Source organism: Kogia breviceps, chromosome 18 (genome assembly GCF_026419965.1).
Source record: "Kogia breviceps isolate mKogBre1 chromosome 18, mKogBre1 haplotype 1, whole genome shotgun sequence".
Classification (NCBI taxonomy): Eukaryota; Metazoa; Chordata; class Mammalia; order Artiodactyla; family Physeteridae; genus Kogia; species Kogia breviceps.
Genome location: NC_081327.1, coordinates 45117280 through 45134762, shown reverse-complemented (window position 1 = coordinate 45134762; position 17483 = coordinate 45117280). Strand labels below are relative to the sequence as shown.

Genomic DNA, 17483 nt, shown 5'->3' with positions numbered 1-17483 from the left:
CCCCTCTCTCTCCTCTCCCCTCTCTCTCTCTCCTCTCCTCTCTCTTTTTCTCCCCCCTCTCCCCTCTTTCTCTCCCCTCTCTACTTTCTCTCTTCTCTCCCCCTCTCCTCTCTCTCTCCCCCCTCTCCTCTCTCTCTCCCCCCTCTCTCCCCCCTCTCTCTCTCCCCTCTTTCTCTCCTCTCTCCCCTCTTCCCTCTCTACTCTCTCCCCTCACTCTCTCCCCCCTCTACTCTTTCTCTCCTCTCTCCCCTCTCTCTCCCCCCCTCCACTCTCCCTCTCTCTCTCCTCTCTCTCCCCTCACTCTCTCCTCTCTCTCTCCCCTCTCCCCCCTCACTCTCTCCTCTCTCTCTCCCCTCTCCGTCTCCCCCCTCTACTCTTTCTCTCCTCTCTCTCCCTCCCCTCTTTCTCTCCTCTCTCTCCCCTCTCTACTCTCTCTCTCCCCTCTCTACTCTCTCTCTCTCCCCCCTCTCTACTCTCTCTCTCTCCCCTCTCCTCTCTCTCCCTCCCCTCTCTACTCTTTCTCTACTCTCTCTCTCCTCTCTCTCTCCCCTCTCTACTCTCTCTCCTCTCTCCCTCCCCTCTCTCTCTCCCCTCTCTACTCTTTCTCTCCCCCCTCTCTCCTCTCTCTCCCCTCACTCTCTCCTCTCTCTCCCCTCACTCTCTCCTCTCTCTCTCCCCTCTCCTCTCTCCCCTCTCTCCCCTCTCCTCTCTCTGTCTCCCCCCTCTACTCTTTCTCTTCTCTCTCTCCCTCCCCTCTCTACTCTTTCTCTCCTCCCTCTACTCTTTCTCTCCTCTCTCTCCCCTCTCTCTCCCCCCCTCTCCCCTCTCTCCCCTCTCTACTCTCTCTCTCCCCTCTCTACTCTCTCACTCCCCTCTCTACTCTCTCTCTCTCCCCTCTCTACTCTTTCTCTCCTCTCTCCCCCCCTCTCTCCTCTCTCCCTCCCCTCTCTCTCTCCCCTCTCTACTCTTTCTCTCCCCCCTCTCTCCTCTCTCTCCCCTCTCCTCTCTGTCTCCCCCCTCTACTCTTTCTCTCCTCTCTCCCCTCACTCTCTCTCCTCTCTCTCTCCTCTCTCTCCCCTCTCTCTCCCCTCAGTCTCCCCCTCCCCTCTTTCTCTCCTCTCTCTCTCCCCTCTCTCCCCCCTCTCCCTCCCCTCTCTCCCTCTCCCCTCTCTACTCTTTCTCTCCTCCCTCTCTCCCCCCTCTCTCCCCTCTCTGTCTCCCCCCTCTCTCCTCTCCTCTCTCTCCCCTCTCCACTCTCCTCTCTCTCCCCTCTCCACTCTCCTCTCTCTCTCCCCCCTCTCCTCTCTCTCCCCCCTCCTCTGTCTCCCCCCTCTACTCTTTCTCTCCTCTCTCCCCCCCTCTCTCCCCTCACTCTCTCCTCTCTTTCTCCCCTCTCTCCTCTCTCTCCCCCCTCTCCCCTCTCTACTCTTTCTCTCCCCTCTCTACTCTTTCTCTCCCCTCTCTCTCTCCCCCCCCTCTCTACTCTCTCTCCCCCCTCCCCCCTCTCTCTCCTCTCCTCTTTCTCTCCTCTCTCTCTCTCACACACGGCCTCCTGCCTTCTCTCCTGCTCTGGAGCCTAAGCTTCTGCCATTGCAGCTGTGCTGATGTGGCCTTCCGTTCTGTGAATCAGCGTACAGACCAGGGGATGGGGTTAAAGGGAGGTGCTCACACAGCTGCTCACAGCTGGAGCACTGGTGGTTCAGTGGTAGAATTCTCGCCTGCCACGCGGGAGGCTCGGGTTCGATTCCCGGCCAATGCAGTGCTGCTTTTTGGCCTCTTCCTGGCAAGCTCCCCCAGAGAACCTGCTGCAGGATCCAGCTCCTCAATCACGCCCGGCCTGCAGCAGCCAAGGCTGCTGCGAATCTCTGAGCACACTTCCCTGCTGCGCGGGCGGGAACAGCAGCTGGCTTCTCCACAGAGGCACCACTGGCTGTGGGACCCTGCACCCCGTAAGGGGACTCCTGCTGCACCCCCTCAGCCTTGGCCAGTCTCCAGCGGGGAGCTGTGCTGAAGCCTGTGAGCTGTAAAACAGCTCAACACACCACGTGAACGTGGGACGGGAGGACCCACATTTCAGAGAGGAGGAAGTCCCTAGAGTCTCAGTGGGCTTTTTGCTACTGAGAAGGAATGACCTGAGCTCTACTTTGTCCTGATGTCTGAAGGCAAATCAACTTTCTCTCTCTCTCTCTCCCCTCTCTATCTCTCTCTCCTCTCTCCCCTCTCTCTCTCTCCTCTCCCCTCTCCTCTCTCTCTCTCCCCCCTCTCCCCTCTTTCTCTCCTCTCTCTCTCCCCTCTCTACTTTCTCTCCTCTCTCTCTCCTCCTCTCTACTCTTTCTCTCCTCTCTCTCCCCTCTCTCTCCTCCTCTCTACTCTTTCTCTCCTCTCTCCCTCCTCTCTCCCCCTCTCCTCTCCCCTCTCCCCTCTCTCCCCTCACTCTCTCTCCCCTCTCCCCCCTCTCTCCTCTCTCTCCCCTCACTCTCTCCTCTCTTTCTCCCCCCTCTCCCCCCTCTCCCTCCCCTCTCTACTCTCTCTCTCTCCCCTCTCCTCTCTCCCCTCTCTCTCTCCTCTCTCCTCACTCTCCTCACTCTCCCCCCTCTCCCCCCTCCTCCCTCTCTCTCCCCCCTCCTCTCTCCCCCCCTCCCCTCTCTCTCTCCTCTCTACTCTCTCCCCTCACTCTCTCCTCTCTCTCTCCCCTCACTCTCCCCCCTCTCTCTCTCCTCTCCCCTTTCTCTCCTCTCTCCCCTCTCTACTCTCTCCCCCCCTCTCTCCCCCCTCTACTCTTTCTCTCCTCTCTCTCCCCTCTCTACTCTCTCCCCCCTCTCTCTCCCCCCCTCTCCCCCCCTCCCCTCTCTACTCTCTCCTCTCTCCCCCCTCTCTCCCCCCCTCCCCTCTCTCCACTCTTCCTCTCCTCTCTCTCCCCCCCCTCCCCTCTTCCTCTCCTCTCTCTCCCCCCTCCCCTCTTCCTCTCCTCTCTCCCCCCTCTCCCCCTCCCCACTCTTCCTCTCCTCTCTCTCCCCCCTCTGCTCTCTCTCCTCTCTCTCTCCCCCCTCCCCCCTCTACTCTCTCTCTCCTCTCTCTCCCCTCTCTCCCCTCTCTACTCTTCCTCTCCTCTCCCCCCTCCCCCCCCCTCTCTCCCCCCTCCCCCCTTTCTCTCCTCTCTCTCTCTCACACAAGGCCTCCTGCCTTCTCTACTGCTCTGAAGCCTAAGCTTCTGCCGTTGCAGCTGTGCTGATGTGGCCGTCCGTTCTGTGAATCATCTGTGAATCAGCGTACAGACCAGGGGATGGGGTTAAAGGGAGGTGCTCACACAGCTGCTCACAGCTGGAGCACTGGTGGTTCAGTGGTAGAATTCTCACCTGCCACGTGGGAGGCCCGGATTCGATTCCCGGCCAATGCAGCAGCAAACTTTTTTTTTTTTTTGTCATCCTGAGAGACTGGATTTGATATTTCACACTGCCCACAGCATTGGGGATATAGTCTGAAAAACCTAGAAGGACTTTTTTCTAGCTTGAGTTTTCCACGCCTGTTTCCTAAATTCCACAGAGATTTAGATCTTGTGTCCCCTTGTTCTTGAGGAGTCCAGGATGTGGGGATCACCAAAGCCGCTGCAAGCAGCTGTGTCTCCCCTCCTGCCCAGACAGGCTGCCCGGGGACTCTGACTGCGGTGCCTCTGGGGAAGCCAGGCCGTGAGTGTTTCTGCTCCGTCCGTGTTAGAACAGCCCTGAGAGTGGGAGTATGACTTTCATGAGGCTCCAGCAGGACAGCGAAGAAGACCCAGCCCTGCCAGCAGCACAGCCCGTTGTTTCAGGTCACAAATGGTCCCTGAGCCACCGGAAAGGGCCCTCCTCCCCTCTTGAGAGACGGCAAAGGGGACGCATTCCCTGCCCCTGAGGGGCTCTCTGCCAGAATCCCGTGGAGGGGAAACGAGAGAGGCCCCCAGGACTTTCGTGCAAAACAGAGGAAGAAAATCTGGTGAGGATAGTGCAAGGTGAGGAGGGGGCAGGCGAGAAGGGGCACACCCGGCAGCTTTCGTGGGGAGGGAGTGAGGTGTGGCTTCGTGAGGTCAGCTTTGGAAAGGGGTTCTGAAGGATCAGTAGGTGTTCATTCAGGGTGGGGAGGCCCAGACAGAGGGAACAGCATGAACAGAGGCTCAGCGGAAGGAGAGAGGCACTTGGTTTGGCAGCACAAATGACACAGGAGGAGGAGACGTGGGTGACAGGGCCAGAGAGGCTGAGCCCACTCACGCGCTCGGCAAAGGAAGTGGCCTTTGCTTCTGGTGGCCGTGAGCAGCCACGGAAGGTACGAGCGATCTGCAGCGGTGGGTGGTAGGGACTTGAACAGCGTTTAGGGAACGCTGAAGACTGCAGAGGCTGACAGAGACCGAACGGTGGGAGACCATGAGCAATGGGGCACTAACGTCGGGTGACAGCGGGCAAGTGTAACAGGGTCTCCTGAAGGGGGGGGCACGGGAAAGGGGACTATCTGTGTTCAGCACCCCCCGACATTCCCGTTCGCTCTACACCAGCTGCAAGGCCCCTCACACCCCGAATCTTACCAGGACGCAACTCCGGGCACCCCTGGCCGCTACAAATACAATGGCCCATTCAGTTCCCCAGGGCCTGGAACCCCAAGTCTCTACCTGCACTTGGAGGAAGATTATCAGTGTCCAGGAGAGCAAGACAATGACAAACAGTGCTTCCCCGTGGAGGGAAACCCTGAGAACATGTTCTCACCAAAACCATCAGTTCTTAGAGCACTGGGCCTGGCCCCGTGGGTCACCCCTGGGGCCACAGCAGGAAGACCTGTGCCACGAACCGAGCCCACGCTCTCTACCTGACAGTCAGGGCGATCGAGACTGGGCCGGCTGACCTCTGCAGCCTCACTGCTCAGCTGCCCAGCATAACTTTCCTCTCCAGTAAGGGCTTCTTACTGGGCCCTGCTATGCTACTCCTTGGACACTTCCTGTCCATTCCACTCTATGGGGAAGCTCCCGCTCCCTTCCACATCCCAGCCAGCCTTCAAAGTCCACTTCAGGTCCAACCCGCTGCTTTTCCTGACCATCCAGGAAGGACCGCTCCTCCTCCGGACGCTGAAGGCCTCGCGACCCCGCAGTCTGTGCCCAGCACTGCACCATCGAATGTCACGGGTTCTTTCTCACGTGTTTCATGTTTCTAGCTCCACAGCTCCAGGCCAGAGTCCCTGAGGACAGACTGGTGCCACGATGCTCTGCCTCTTGAGCGCCAGCCCCCCCCCCCCTCCCTGCATCTACAGCTCCCCACACAGTAACTGAGGCATCAGTAAGCATCTGCCCAGGGACCCATCCGTGCAGGTGGGCGGGGCCGCAGGGCAAGTGTAGGGAGACACGGGCAAAGCCCCACACTGCCGTACTGGTGACAGGGGTGGCCTGCTCATCTACACCTAACCTGTTGGGTAAATCAGAATTGTACGTGGACGGGCCTAACCCCTAGTTTACAATTCAAGTTAGGAGGGACCAAGGGCACCCCTACCAGGACCTCAAAACGCACACTGAGGAGGACCAGGTCCCCAGGGCCGTGGCTGGGGACAGACGCCCATGCCAGGATGGGCCTTGACATGCGTTTGCCTAGCGGTGAACCAACCCCCTGGGGTGCCCCAAATAGCCCCCGTCAGCAGGACCTGGTCTCTCCACAGGGCACAGGCAGAGAGAAAAAGCAACTACAAAGGGAAGCAGAGGAAGTGAAGTTTGAAATCCGGGCGTCCCCAGTTCCAGGCTAGCGTCTCTTCAAAAGAACACCCCGTCTCCTCTTTCGTCTTCACGTTGTGAGCCACAGCTGGGGGATCTCAAAGTTAATATTTGGCCCAGAAACTTATGATCACAAAGCCCAGTGACCTTTGCTGACACCAGAGTCACACGCACCGCTGTTCTATGTCCCAGAGAAGAGATCTGCTTCGTGCCTCTAAAAACTCTGGCTGACGAAGTCTCCTCTAGAGCTTGCTCAGAGCCTCCATTCTCAACTAGTCAGAGGTGTCACAGGATGGCAGCGCCACCCATTGCCCAGGAGGCACGATGCCCAACGCTGGCCAACTCCAAGCTCTCGACACTGCTCTCAGCTTCCCAAAGTGCCACACCGACTACCTTGTCCCTGATTGAGAAGGAGCCACAGACAGGCCAGAATGTGTCCTTCACCCAAGGAGAGCTTGGGGGGGGCCTCGTCTCAGCAACACAACTAAGACAGGAAAGGGGCAGGGCACAACCTTTACAAGAATGACCTAACCTTTGAGGACACGACATAAAGTGGTTAGAACTAACTGGGTCCAAGGTGGCAGATGACTGACTTCCACTAACCTTGAGTCTCAGTACAGGCTCATTGTGACACATCAGCAAGTTAACTTACACACCCACAGGCGCCATGTCAATTCGAGGCCCTTGGTAAAAGGCCAGAAGTGGGCGGTGGCTCATTTCCTGGAATAAGCCTCGTACTGGTTAGCCTATGAAATTACCCACCCCTATAAAAGCTGACAATCCCATACCCTGGGGCCTCTCTCACCTTCCGAGATGGCCCGCACTCTGTCTATGGAGTGTGTATCTCTCTGCATAAACCTTTCACTTTACTAGGGCTCGCTCTTGAATTCTTTCCTGAATGAAGACAAGAACCCACATTTGGCGGCCGTCCCAGGGACTCGCCTGAGACCTGGGATGTCATCCTCTTACGCCCCACTTTCTTTCTTGCAACAAAACCACAGCCCCGCCTGGGCCCCTCGGCCTCTGTAACGCAGCTCGGGGACAACCACAGGCTGCGTGAGGACCGGGGAGCTGACCACTTCCCAAGAACACACTCTAAGTATTCCAGGGGTTGGTTATTCCTCACAGCAACCTCCTTCTGTAGTTATTATCATCTCATCATTTAGACTTAAAACAGAGAGCCTCAGGGAGACCAAGTCCCTTTCTTGAGGTCACAGAGGATCTGAACCTTGGTACCTACAAAGCCCAGGCCCCCTCAACTCTACACCAGTTCCTCCAGCCCATCTTCTTAAAGCACGTCAGCCGCAAAGTGCACACACCCAATTACAGAGGGTACTTCCCTCGAGCAGAACTCAGGCCCCAACTGAAGTGCAGCTTTCTCCACGCATTCTCGCCACTGTCTAGTGTTAGACATCTCTGAAGCACTCCTCCACCACACACGGGTGTACAGATGAGGTACATACTTGAGATGTTGAAATGAAGGTCTAGGGCTGGTTTTCTACCATTAAGGCAGGAAAGAAGTAACCATTTGCTGAGCACTTACTTCATGCTAGGTAATGTGGTGGATGCTTTACACGCATTATCTCATTTAAACCTTAAAATAAGCTACGGAGCTAGGTACTGTAATACCCATTTTACAGATGGGGGAAACTGAGGCTCAGAGATGTTAATGAAACAAACAACATCACACAACTTATGGATGGTAGGTGCAGAAATCAAACCTAGATTTTTCTGACACCAGGTCTGAAATCCACCATGTTACATTATCCCCTCTTCAAACATCAAAGCTCCCACCTGTTGGATGCCAGGCACTTTACATGCATTATTTCATTTAACCCTATCTCATTTCATTTGTTGATGTCCAAATGGCCTGGCCAAGAGGTGGCAGAGGTTTCAGCCGCTGCATGCACATTTCTGTGTATTTAGCGGAGACAGCCTTGGCTGTGACTTTACACTGTTTTAGAGAATTACATAAAATAATGCATGCAATGTGTTCTGCACTGTATATACTCATGTAACAGTATTAGTGCAAAGTCACAATCAGACAAACTGTTATCTTAAACACACCATAAAAGATCATATGCATTCATTAGCTGCGGACTGAGAACCTGCTTTGCTCCTTGCTCCAAGTAGGACAGAAAGATAATCCAGAGCTGTGTTTATTCCTGTGCTGTAAAAATTTCAGCCTGGACTCTGGGCTGCCTTTTTTACCCTTGCAAGTCCAATGATCCACCTCAGTTCTCTATGTGACAGGCTGTAATGAGGCAACGTATCCAGGCAGTGATTTCCCAAAGAGAATCTGGCTGGTAAACGTCTCCTCCATCTGCTTTGCTGAGAAATATATTTAAGTAACCTGGTTTCCACGTGCTCACTACTCTCCAATAACCGAACAGGAAAAGCGGAACATCTGCCTCTGAAGAAAGGCCCACGAGCTTCTGAAAAGGCCCCAGAGTCAGTTAAGTAGCAAAATATACTGAGCATCCACTGGGTATAATCAGTGGAAAAACTGTAAAGAAGAAACGAGTCCGAGACAGCAGGAGGCATGTTTGGATCTCAGGTGACAGTAACTGTGACCACTGAATAAGTGCTTCCCTCACACTGTAACACAACCTATAGGCACTCTTATTTTTTTAAAATTGAGATATCATTCACATGCCATAAATTCACGTGTACAATTCAGTGGGTTGTAGTATGTTCACACAGTTGTGCGACTGTCGCCACAATCAATTTTACGACATTTTCATCATCCCACAGAGACTACCCCATTAGTAGTCACTACCCATATCCACCAATTCCTAGGCAACCACTAATCTACTTCCTGTCTCTGTGGATTTGCCTATTCTAGGCATTTCATATGAGTAAAATCATACCATACGTGGCCTTTTGTGACTGGCTTCTTTCACTCAGCATGTTTTCAATGTGCATTTTTTTTCTTTTTAAGATGAGTTAACTGAGGCACAGAGAGGTTAAACCCAAGGTCACAAACTCAAATGCTTACAGGGGCCAAGAAAGAGACACGAGTGAGAAGCCCAAGGGAGGTAAGACAGGCTGTGCTGAACTTGCCAACACAGGAAGCAAACTGGGGAGCCCATGTCCTGCCTGGGGTAGGAGGTTGGACCCCTGGGTCCCCTGATCTGCTCTGTGGGAATGTGGGCCCCACAGTGCCACATCTATCTATTCCTTAAAAGAACCCAGAAACTCGAACTTCACTATGAAATTTGTCAGTTTAAAAGACCCTGGGATCCAGGCCAAACCAAACAGGTCTGTTGGCCGGACACAGCCCCAGGATGCCAGTCTGTGATCCCTGAATAAAGCAATTTGCTGAGGTCCCACTGCTGGTAAAGAGCAGAGCTGTGTGGAATTCTGACCCACACTTTAAAAATTGCCTTAAGCCAGTTGGTAATAAATAGTGCCTCCCTACAGAGGTGGTAGGCTCCAAAGAGCTTGGTCAAACGCAGCAGTTCAACCTTCATCTGATCACAAAGCCCCAGGGTTCCCTTAAGAGACGCCAGAAACCTGAAATTCACTGTGAAATTTCTCAATTTAAAATACCATTCGGGGGCTTTCCTGGTTAAGAATCCTCCTGCCAGTTCAGGGGACATGGGTTCGACCCCTGGCCCGGGAAGATCCACGTGCTGCGGAGCAACTGAGCCCGTGCGCCACAACTACTGAGCGTGCGCTCTAGAGCCCACGAGCCCCAACTACTGAAGCGTGTGCGCCTAGAGCCCGTGCTCTGCAACAGGAGAAGCACGACAACGAGAAGCCCGCGCACCGCAACGAAGAAAAGCCCCCGCTTACTGCAACTAGAGAAAGCCCGCGTGCAGCAACGAAGACCAAAAGCAGGCAAAACTAAGTAAATTAATTAAATGAAAAAATTAAAAACCCTGTAAAAAGTCAGCAGAAGGAAGGAAATAATAAAGATCAGAGAGGAAATAAAATAGAAATTTAAAAAAATTCTAAAAATCAATAAAATCAAGAGCTGGTTATTTGAAAGGGTAAAGAAGATTGAGAAACAGGGAACCCTCCTACACTGTTGGTGGGACTGTAAATTGGTACAACCACTATGGAGAACAGTATGGAGATTCCTTTAAAAACTTAAAGTAGGGCTGCCATATGATCCAGCAATCTTACTCCTGGGCACATATCCAGAGAAAACCATAATCTGAAAGGATACATGCACCCCAGTGTACACTGCAGCACAATGCACAATAGCCAAGGCATGGAAGCAACCTAAATGTCCATCAGCAGAGATGGATAAAGAAGATGTGGTACATATACACAATGGAATATGACTCGGCCATAAAAAACAACAAAATTATGCCATTTGCAGCAACATGTCTGGACCTAGATAGAGGTTATTACACTAAGTGAAGTAAGTCAGACAGATAAAGAAAATTTCATGTGATATCATTCATATGTGGAATTTAATTAAAAAATAAGATACAAATGATCTTATTTACAAAACAGAAGCAGACTTACAGATATCGAAAACAAACTTATGGTTCCCAAAGGGGGAACGTGGTGGGGAGGGATAAATCAGGAGCTTGGGATGAACACACGCACATGTAAGATAGATGACTGATGGGGACCTACGGTACACCACAGGGAACTCTACTCAATATTCTGTGATAAGCTATATGAGAAAGGAATCTGAAAAAGATTGAATACATGTATATGTGTAACCGAATCACTTTGCTGTACACCTAACACAACTGTATATCAACTCTACTCCAATAAAATATTTTTAAAATAAATTTATTTTATTTATTTATTTTTGGCTGTGTTTGGGTCTTCATTGCCGTGCACGGGCTTTCTCTAGTTGTGGTGAGCGGGGGCTACACTTCATTGCGGTGCACGGGCTTCTCATTGTGGTGGCTCCTCTTGTTGCGGAGCACGGGCTCTAGGCGCACAGGCTTCAGTAGTTGTGGCACGCGGGCTCTAAAGCGCAGGCTCAGTAGTTGTGGTCCATGGGCTTAGCTGCTCTGCAGCATGAGGGATCTTCCCAGACAGGGCTCGAAACTGTGTCCCCTGCACTGACAGGTAGATTCTTAACCTCTGCGCCACCAGGGAAGTCCCAATAAAATTTTTTTTTAAAGATGCTCAAAATCGCTAATTATTAGGGAAATTCAAATCAAAAGTACAATGAGGTACCATCTCACAGCAGTCAGAATGGCCATCATTAAAAAATACAGGGCTTCCCTGGTGGCGCAGTGGTTGAGAGTCCGCCTGCCGATGCAGGGGACACGGGTTCGTGCCCCGGTCCAGGAGGATCCCACGTGCCGCGGAGCGGCTGGGCCCGTGAGTCACGGCCACTGGGCCTGCGTGTCCGGAGCCTGTGCTCCGCAACAGGAGAGGCCACAACAGTGAGAGGCCCGCGTACCAACAACAACAACAAAACTACAAATAACAAATGCTGAAGAGGGTGTGGTGATAAGGTAACCCTCCTGCACTGTTGGTGGGAATGTAAGTTGGTGCAGACACTGTGGAAAAACAGTATGGATGTTCCTCAGAAAACTGAAAATAGAACTACCATATGATCCAGCAATCCCATTCCTTGGCATATATCCAGACAAAACTCTAATCTGCACCCATATGTTCATAGCAGCACTATTCACAATAGCCAAGACATGGAAACAACCTAAATGTCCATTGACAGATGAATGGATGAAGAAGATGTGGTACATAATACAAAGGAATATCACTCAGCCATAAAAAAGAATGAAATAATGCCATTTGCAGCAACATGAATGCAACTAGAGATTATCACACTAAGTGAAGTCAGAAAGAGAAAGACAAATACCATATGATATCACTTATATGTGGAATCTAAAATATGACACAGTGAACCTATCTATGAAACAGAAAGAGACTCAGGGACATAGAGAACAGACTTGTGGTTGCCAAGGGGGAGAGGAGTGGGGGAGGGATGGAGTGGGAGGTTGGCATTAGCAGATGTAAACTTATATATGAAATGGATAAACAACAAGGTCCTACTGTATAGTGCAGAGAACTATATTCAGTATCCATAGGATATTTTTAAAAAAGAATATTTTAAAAATATTTTTAAAAGAATATTTAAAAAAAGAATATGTATGTATAACTGAATCACTTTGCTGCACAGCAGAAATGAACAACACTGTAAATCAACTACACTTCAATAAAATAAATTTAAAAAAAAGCAACATCCCCACCCCCAAAATAAAACAAACAAGAAAAGACAATAGCAAAATCATGCTTACCTCAAACAATGAAAACATGCCAACCCTTCCACAAGAGAGGCAGGAAAAAAAATATTATTAAAAAAAATACCCTGGGATCCAGGCCAAACCAAACAGGTCTGTGGCAGGACACGGCCCCTGGCTGCCAGTCTGTGACCCCTGGATGAAGCGATCTGCTGGGTGGAATTCTGACCCTCACTCCAAAATCTGCCTGCAGTCCCCTGGTAATAAACAGTGTCTCCCTACAGAGGTGGCAGGCTCCAAAAGGGCAGGTCAAACTCAGCAGTTCAACCCTGATCTAGTCACAGAGCCCCAGGGATCCCTGCCGCCCATGCCACCCTCCCCACCCTGCCTTCCCCAGCAGGCAGGGTCAGCAGCTCTGATCCTGGAGCCCCTCCTTGGGCTTCGGTGTTCTCAGGGCGCAGGGCCTGGGCACCTCCATTTGCTGGCTTTGGGAACTCAAAGTTCAGGAACACCAGACACTTGCCAGTGAGCCCATCCCTGGTCACCACGAAGGGCATCATCTCTCCCAGCCTGCAGTGACGGCCCTGTCACCGCAGGGAGGGAGCGCCCACCACACCTATCGGAGCGCCTGCTGGCGTTTCTCCCCCACGCTAGACTCTCCCGGAGAGCGGGGCCTGCGGTCTCACCACCCCTGTCCTTGGGACTCATCAGGGACTATAACCCGACACCCAGGGCCCGCAAAACCTGCCACAGCCACTCTAAAATCTTAGCCTCAGGGCCTTATCCTTGAGAAAGCGGTGTGGGCGTGTTGGAGCCAGGCTCTGGGGTAAAGGCTCTCCAGGACTGTGCACGACAGGCTCACACATTTAGCCATCAGATCCTGGTCACCTAACACAGCCGGGTCTTGAGAGTCTAGAGTCTGGGGTCCTTCAGTCGAGCCAAGCATCCGTCTCTGCGTTTTTAGCGTCTGAGAGGTCTGTCATCAAGACAAAACACTCTCGTCTTACTAGGAATTTTAATGGCTCACTCCAGCACCCCATGCAGCACTGGTTCTGCCACCCGAGCAGATAGATGGTTTCCAGAAAACAGAAAGTGGCAGTGAAAACTACCATGGGGGTGTTCAAGTATGACATTTTATTAAGTATATGACTCCCTTTTGGAAGGGAACACCATTCATTGCAACGGGGAAGCCTTTTGAGACCGATGAACCTGGGTTTTTAATCCATTTCTAGCTGTGAAACCTTGGGATGATTATTTACCCTCAAGGAGCCTCTGTTTCCTCATCTGTGAAATGGGGTAACACTACCTAGCTCATAGGGCAACTGCGCAAAATAATGAGATGAGGGATGTACAAGGGCCAAATCCTCCTCCCCCCAAATAAGGCAGACAGTGTTTTACATATGATCGCTTTTTAAAATGATCAGTGGTATGGACTGAATTGTTTCACCCTGCCCCCTAATTCATACAACCCTGGTGGCAGTATTTGGAGATAGGGCCTATAGGGAAGTAATTAAGGTTAAATGAGGTCATATAGGTGTGGCCCGGATCCAATAGGATCAGTGTCCTTATAAGCAGAGACACTAGAAAGCTCTCAGGTGAAGCATGAGTAAGTCCCTCTGTCCCTGATATCAAACAGGACACTCCTCATCCCAAACATGTCTGAAGAAGGCTCCAAACTGAGTGTAGAGTCTTCTAGGCCGGTGCTTCTCCAACTCTAATGTGCACCAGGGATCATGTTAAATATGCAGATTCTGATCCACAGGTTTGGGGTGCGGCTGGAGAATCCGTTCCTAACAAGCCCCCAGGGGGTCCTGATGCTGCTGATCTACGGGCTACACTTTTGAGTAGCAAGGTCCTTAGACTGCAAAGTTATTTCCCCACCAAAAATGTATGAACATTCATTCATTTAGATGCCAACCGTCAAATGCTGCCAGGCACTGTGCCAAGTGCTGAGGATAAATAAAACAGGGTCTCTGCTCTTAAGGAGTTTATAGTCCAGTGAAGGCCCTAAGGGGTTTCCCTGATTCCACAAGCCAAGGGCAATGTCAAACACAAAACGAACCCCATTGAAGACAAAGCCCTTCCAGAATAGCCTGCAAAGTGAGAGCACTTACACAAGATGTGTTGGAAGCAACAATAATGCTGAGATGAACACCTCTATTCAAGGACTCAAGCGATGACTCAAGCTATGATAAAACTGAACATTCCTGAGAAACAGAGCCGGTGATGGACAAAACAGGTGTCACTGTAGCGTCAGCTGATAAAACCACGGATATGGAGCCAAGTCTATACAGCAGCTCTGGGTCTCCTACTCATTATACCAATATTTATCATTACGACTTGCTGGCACTGGCGAGAGACAGGGTAACCACCACTAGTGGTGGGAAAAGAGAGCATTCAAGAAAGTGGTGCTTGATGAGAGAAGCAGCTAGGTGGTTCTGGACATACTGGATGTCAGAGCTGAAGGGGAGGGTCCTCTTAGCAAAATCCAAACCCTTTAGCTGAGGAGGAAACTAAAACCCAAAGCAGTTAAAGCAGTGTTTCTCAACCGGGGTGACTGTCCATCCCCACAGGACATTAGGCAGCGTGTCTGGAGAGATTTTTGGTTGTACAAGTGACGGAAAGCTACTGGTGTCTAGTGGATAAAGATCAGGGATGCTGCTAAAAACCCTATGACACACAGGACAGCCCGCCACAACCAAGAATTATCTGTCCCCAAATGTCAACACTGCTGAGACTAAGAAACCCTGAGTTAAGGAATTTGCTGGAGGTCAAAGAATGTCACACCACAGACTAGATTAGAGGGGTCCAAGAGAGCATTTGGTAGTGCCAGAAACGCTCTAAACTCTGCACTGTCCGTTATGGCAGCTGACAGCCCCATGTGGCTACTGAACATGTCAGATATGGGCAGTGTGGCTGAAGAACTTGATTTAAATTTTTTATTTTGTCTTGAATAATTTAAATGTAAACAGCCAAGCATGGCCAGTGGCTACCCTATTGGACAGGGCAGGACTACAGTCCGTATTTCCTGATGCCCAGACTGGCATTCTTTCAGTTTCACAGCCTGCCTCTTTCTACTCTTTTGAAATTACCCACCCACCAGACTTTATCACAAAGATTTGGCTGGAAAAAAAACAAAAGTAAAATAACAGCAGACAGATCTTAATAAAATGTTCACAGTTAAACATCTTGTTTTGTAGATTGCGAAAAAAGCAAAATGTCAGATCACGGTTACACATACCGTGGTGCCCCGTCATCCGAGGTTTCAGTTACCAGTGGTCAACTGCAGGTCCAAAATATTAAATGGAAAACTCCAGAAATAAACAATTTCTAAGTTTTAAACTATATGCTGTTCTGAGTGGTGAGAGGAAATCTCCTGCTGTCCCGCCAGGACATGAGTCATCCCTTCCTCCAGCACATCTATGCTGTATATGATATCTACCCACTTAGTACGGTGATCAGATCGACTGTCGGTATCGCAGTGCTTATGTTCAAATAGCCCTTATTTTACTTAATAATGGCCCTAAAGTGCAAGGCTACTGATGCTGGCCATTGGGATATTGTCTTACTGTTCCTAATTTATAAATTAAACTTTATCATACATATGTATGTATAGGAAAAAACAGTATATAGAGAGTTTGCTACCATGCAAGGTTTCAGGCATCCACTGGGTGTCTGGGGACGTATCCCCCACAGATAAGAGGGTCCTACTGAACACGTTATAAGACTGCAGAAACAAGAAAGGTCAAATTATTCCTACTTCCGCTTGCAGGGAAGTGTGATATGACAGAGGTAAAACAAACAGCTCTCTGAGCCTTGAGGTTTTGGACCTGATTTCTCCACTTGGTCAACGAACTATCCCTTTCACTTCTTAGAAGCTGGGTAAGAAATGAGGCAGGTCAACATCCTTAGCAAATTCTCACGCTTCCCATCTCCCTCGCATCAGAGGCCAACCTCTGATTTGCTCGTTTCGATGGAGACCACACTGAGGACGCACAATCTGCCAGGCACTGTGTTAAGCACCAGATATACGTTATGGCGCTTCATTCTCACCGCAGGCCTAAGCAGCACACATACATTACGTCGCTTCGTTCTCACGGCAGCCCCTTTGGGGCATCAGTAGGTTAAAGAACTTGGCCCAAGTCACATAGTTAGAACCAAAGCTGGAACTGCCAATCTCCTGCTCTTAAGCACGGCCCTAAGGGCCTGAAACCTGGAGTAGCAACAGTGGCTGCCAAGGCGTGAGGAGCTGCCCGGAGGAGCGCGACCCCTGCAGAGCCAGGACCGAGTCCCGGCTCCTCTCTCCACGCCCATCCCGGGTGCCCGCGGCTCTTACCTGTATCTCCAGCGCTGCCACCTTCAGCGTTCGTAGAGCTTGTCATTGAGGGCGCGCATGGTGTTGGGCGTGAGCGGCGAGTCCTCGGGGTTCATGGTGGCAGCTCGGGGCGACCCCCGGAGCCCCGCGACTCCTCAGCCCGCGGCAGCCCGGGCCGCGCCGGGGCTAGGAGAGTCTGCGGCTCCGCGCTGCCTCCGGCGCCGGCTCATGGGCCACGCCGCCCCGGGCCGCCTGTCTCGCTCCGCCGCCGCGCGCCGCCTCGGAACCGGGGCCGGGCCCCCGTCTCCGCACACCTGCTCTCGACCGCCCAACCGGTCAGGAGGCCCACTCGGGCCCCGCACTGCAGTTCTTAAAGGGCAGCAGCCATGTTACTTGGATCAGGTGACTCTGCAGCAGCTTCCGCCTTCCGCCGCTAGGATCCGGCCCTCTCCAGCCACGCCCCCGCACGCACGTGCCGGGAGTTTGGTCACGCCCCACAAGGCTTCACCTTCTCCCCTCACACTCCGGCTTTCGACCCCAACAGTCTGAGTCTGGTTTGAGACCTGCTTAATGGGGCCTGTATTCCATGCAGCGAACTACCCGCACGTGGTAGGCTTGGCACTTGGTGGGCTTCTGTAGACGTTCGTGAGAACGAAGGGGCTCCTGGAGTCCGACTCGCTTAGGATAATTTATCCTATACTTAACTGAATCTGCTAGTTCATTCACTACTTAGTCACCAGTCAATATCTCATATGCCAAAGTTTCCCGCATTGCAGTAACACCATCTTGATTTTCGCTATGTCCTAGCCACTTGTACTGTTGTTTTAAAAGTACTTTCTAATCAGCTCACTTTAAAAAAAATCTTAAATTCGTTCTTTAGCCTTGCTTATGCCTTAAAACCATGGGTTTGAGTAGTGACATATTTTTCTAAAACATATAAATTGCAATTAAAAACAGAACTATCTGCCGACCATCTAAAATCTCAGGTACCAACAGTGGCTGTCTCCCCACCATTTGGGACTCAGGATGTGTTTATCATGCTCTGATACCTTGGAGGGCTGGGTTACAGACAGCAGAAGCTCCAAATGTGTTGATTGCAGGTCTCCAGGTGGATCCACTATAAAGCAGCCCCTCCAAGTGCTTTGAAGTTTCACACTAAATGGTGGAACAGAAGTTGAAGCTGTGTGATAAAAACTAAAAAGCACTTTATGGATGCAGTGTGGCTAAAGATACAGTAACAGGGAGATGCATCAGAGTTCCTTAT

The 17483-nt window shown here is 51.3% G+C and overlaps 1 protein-coding gene and 2 non-coding genes across 5 annotated transcripts in view; 2 read left to right on the top strand and 1 right to left on the bottom strand.

Annotated features, from left to right (window-relative positions):
• Positions 1-16791, bottom strand: part of LOC131744480 (protein VAC14 homolog) — a 93607-nt gene extending 76816 nt beyond the window's left edge. Inside the window, exon 1 of one of the 3 annotated variants that reach the window (XR_010837784.1) lies at positions 16241-16741. The gene's annotated coding sequence lies outside the window, so the exon portion shown is untranslated. Of the gene's footprint in view, positions 1-16240 lie in introns of all 3 variants that reach the window. The other 2 variants (XR_010837783.1, XM_067019396.1) reach the window with 2 other exon arrangements.
• Positions 1689-1759, top strand: TRNAG-GCC (transfer RNA glycine (anticodon GCC)). Its single transcript has one exon. It is a non-coding gene; the product is annotated as a tRNA-Gly (tRNA).
• On the top strand, positions 3327-3397 carry TRNAG-GCC (transfer RNA glycine (anticodon GCC)). The gene has a single exon. It is a non-coding gene; the product is annotated as a tRNA-Gly (tRNA).
• Positions 16792-17483: the final 692 nt, after the last annotated feature.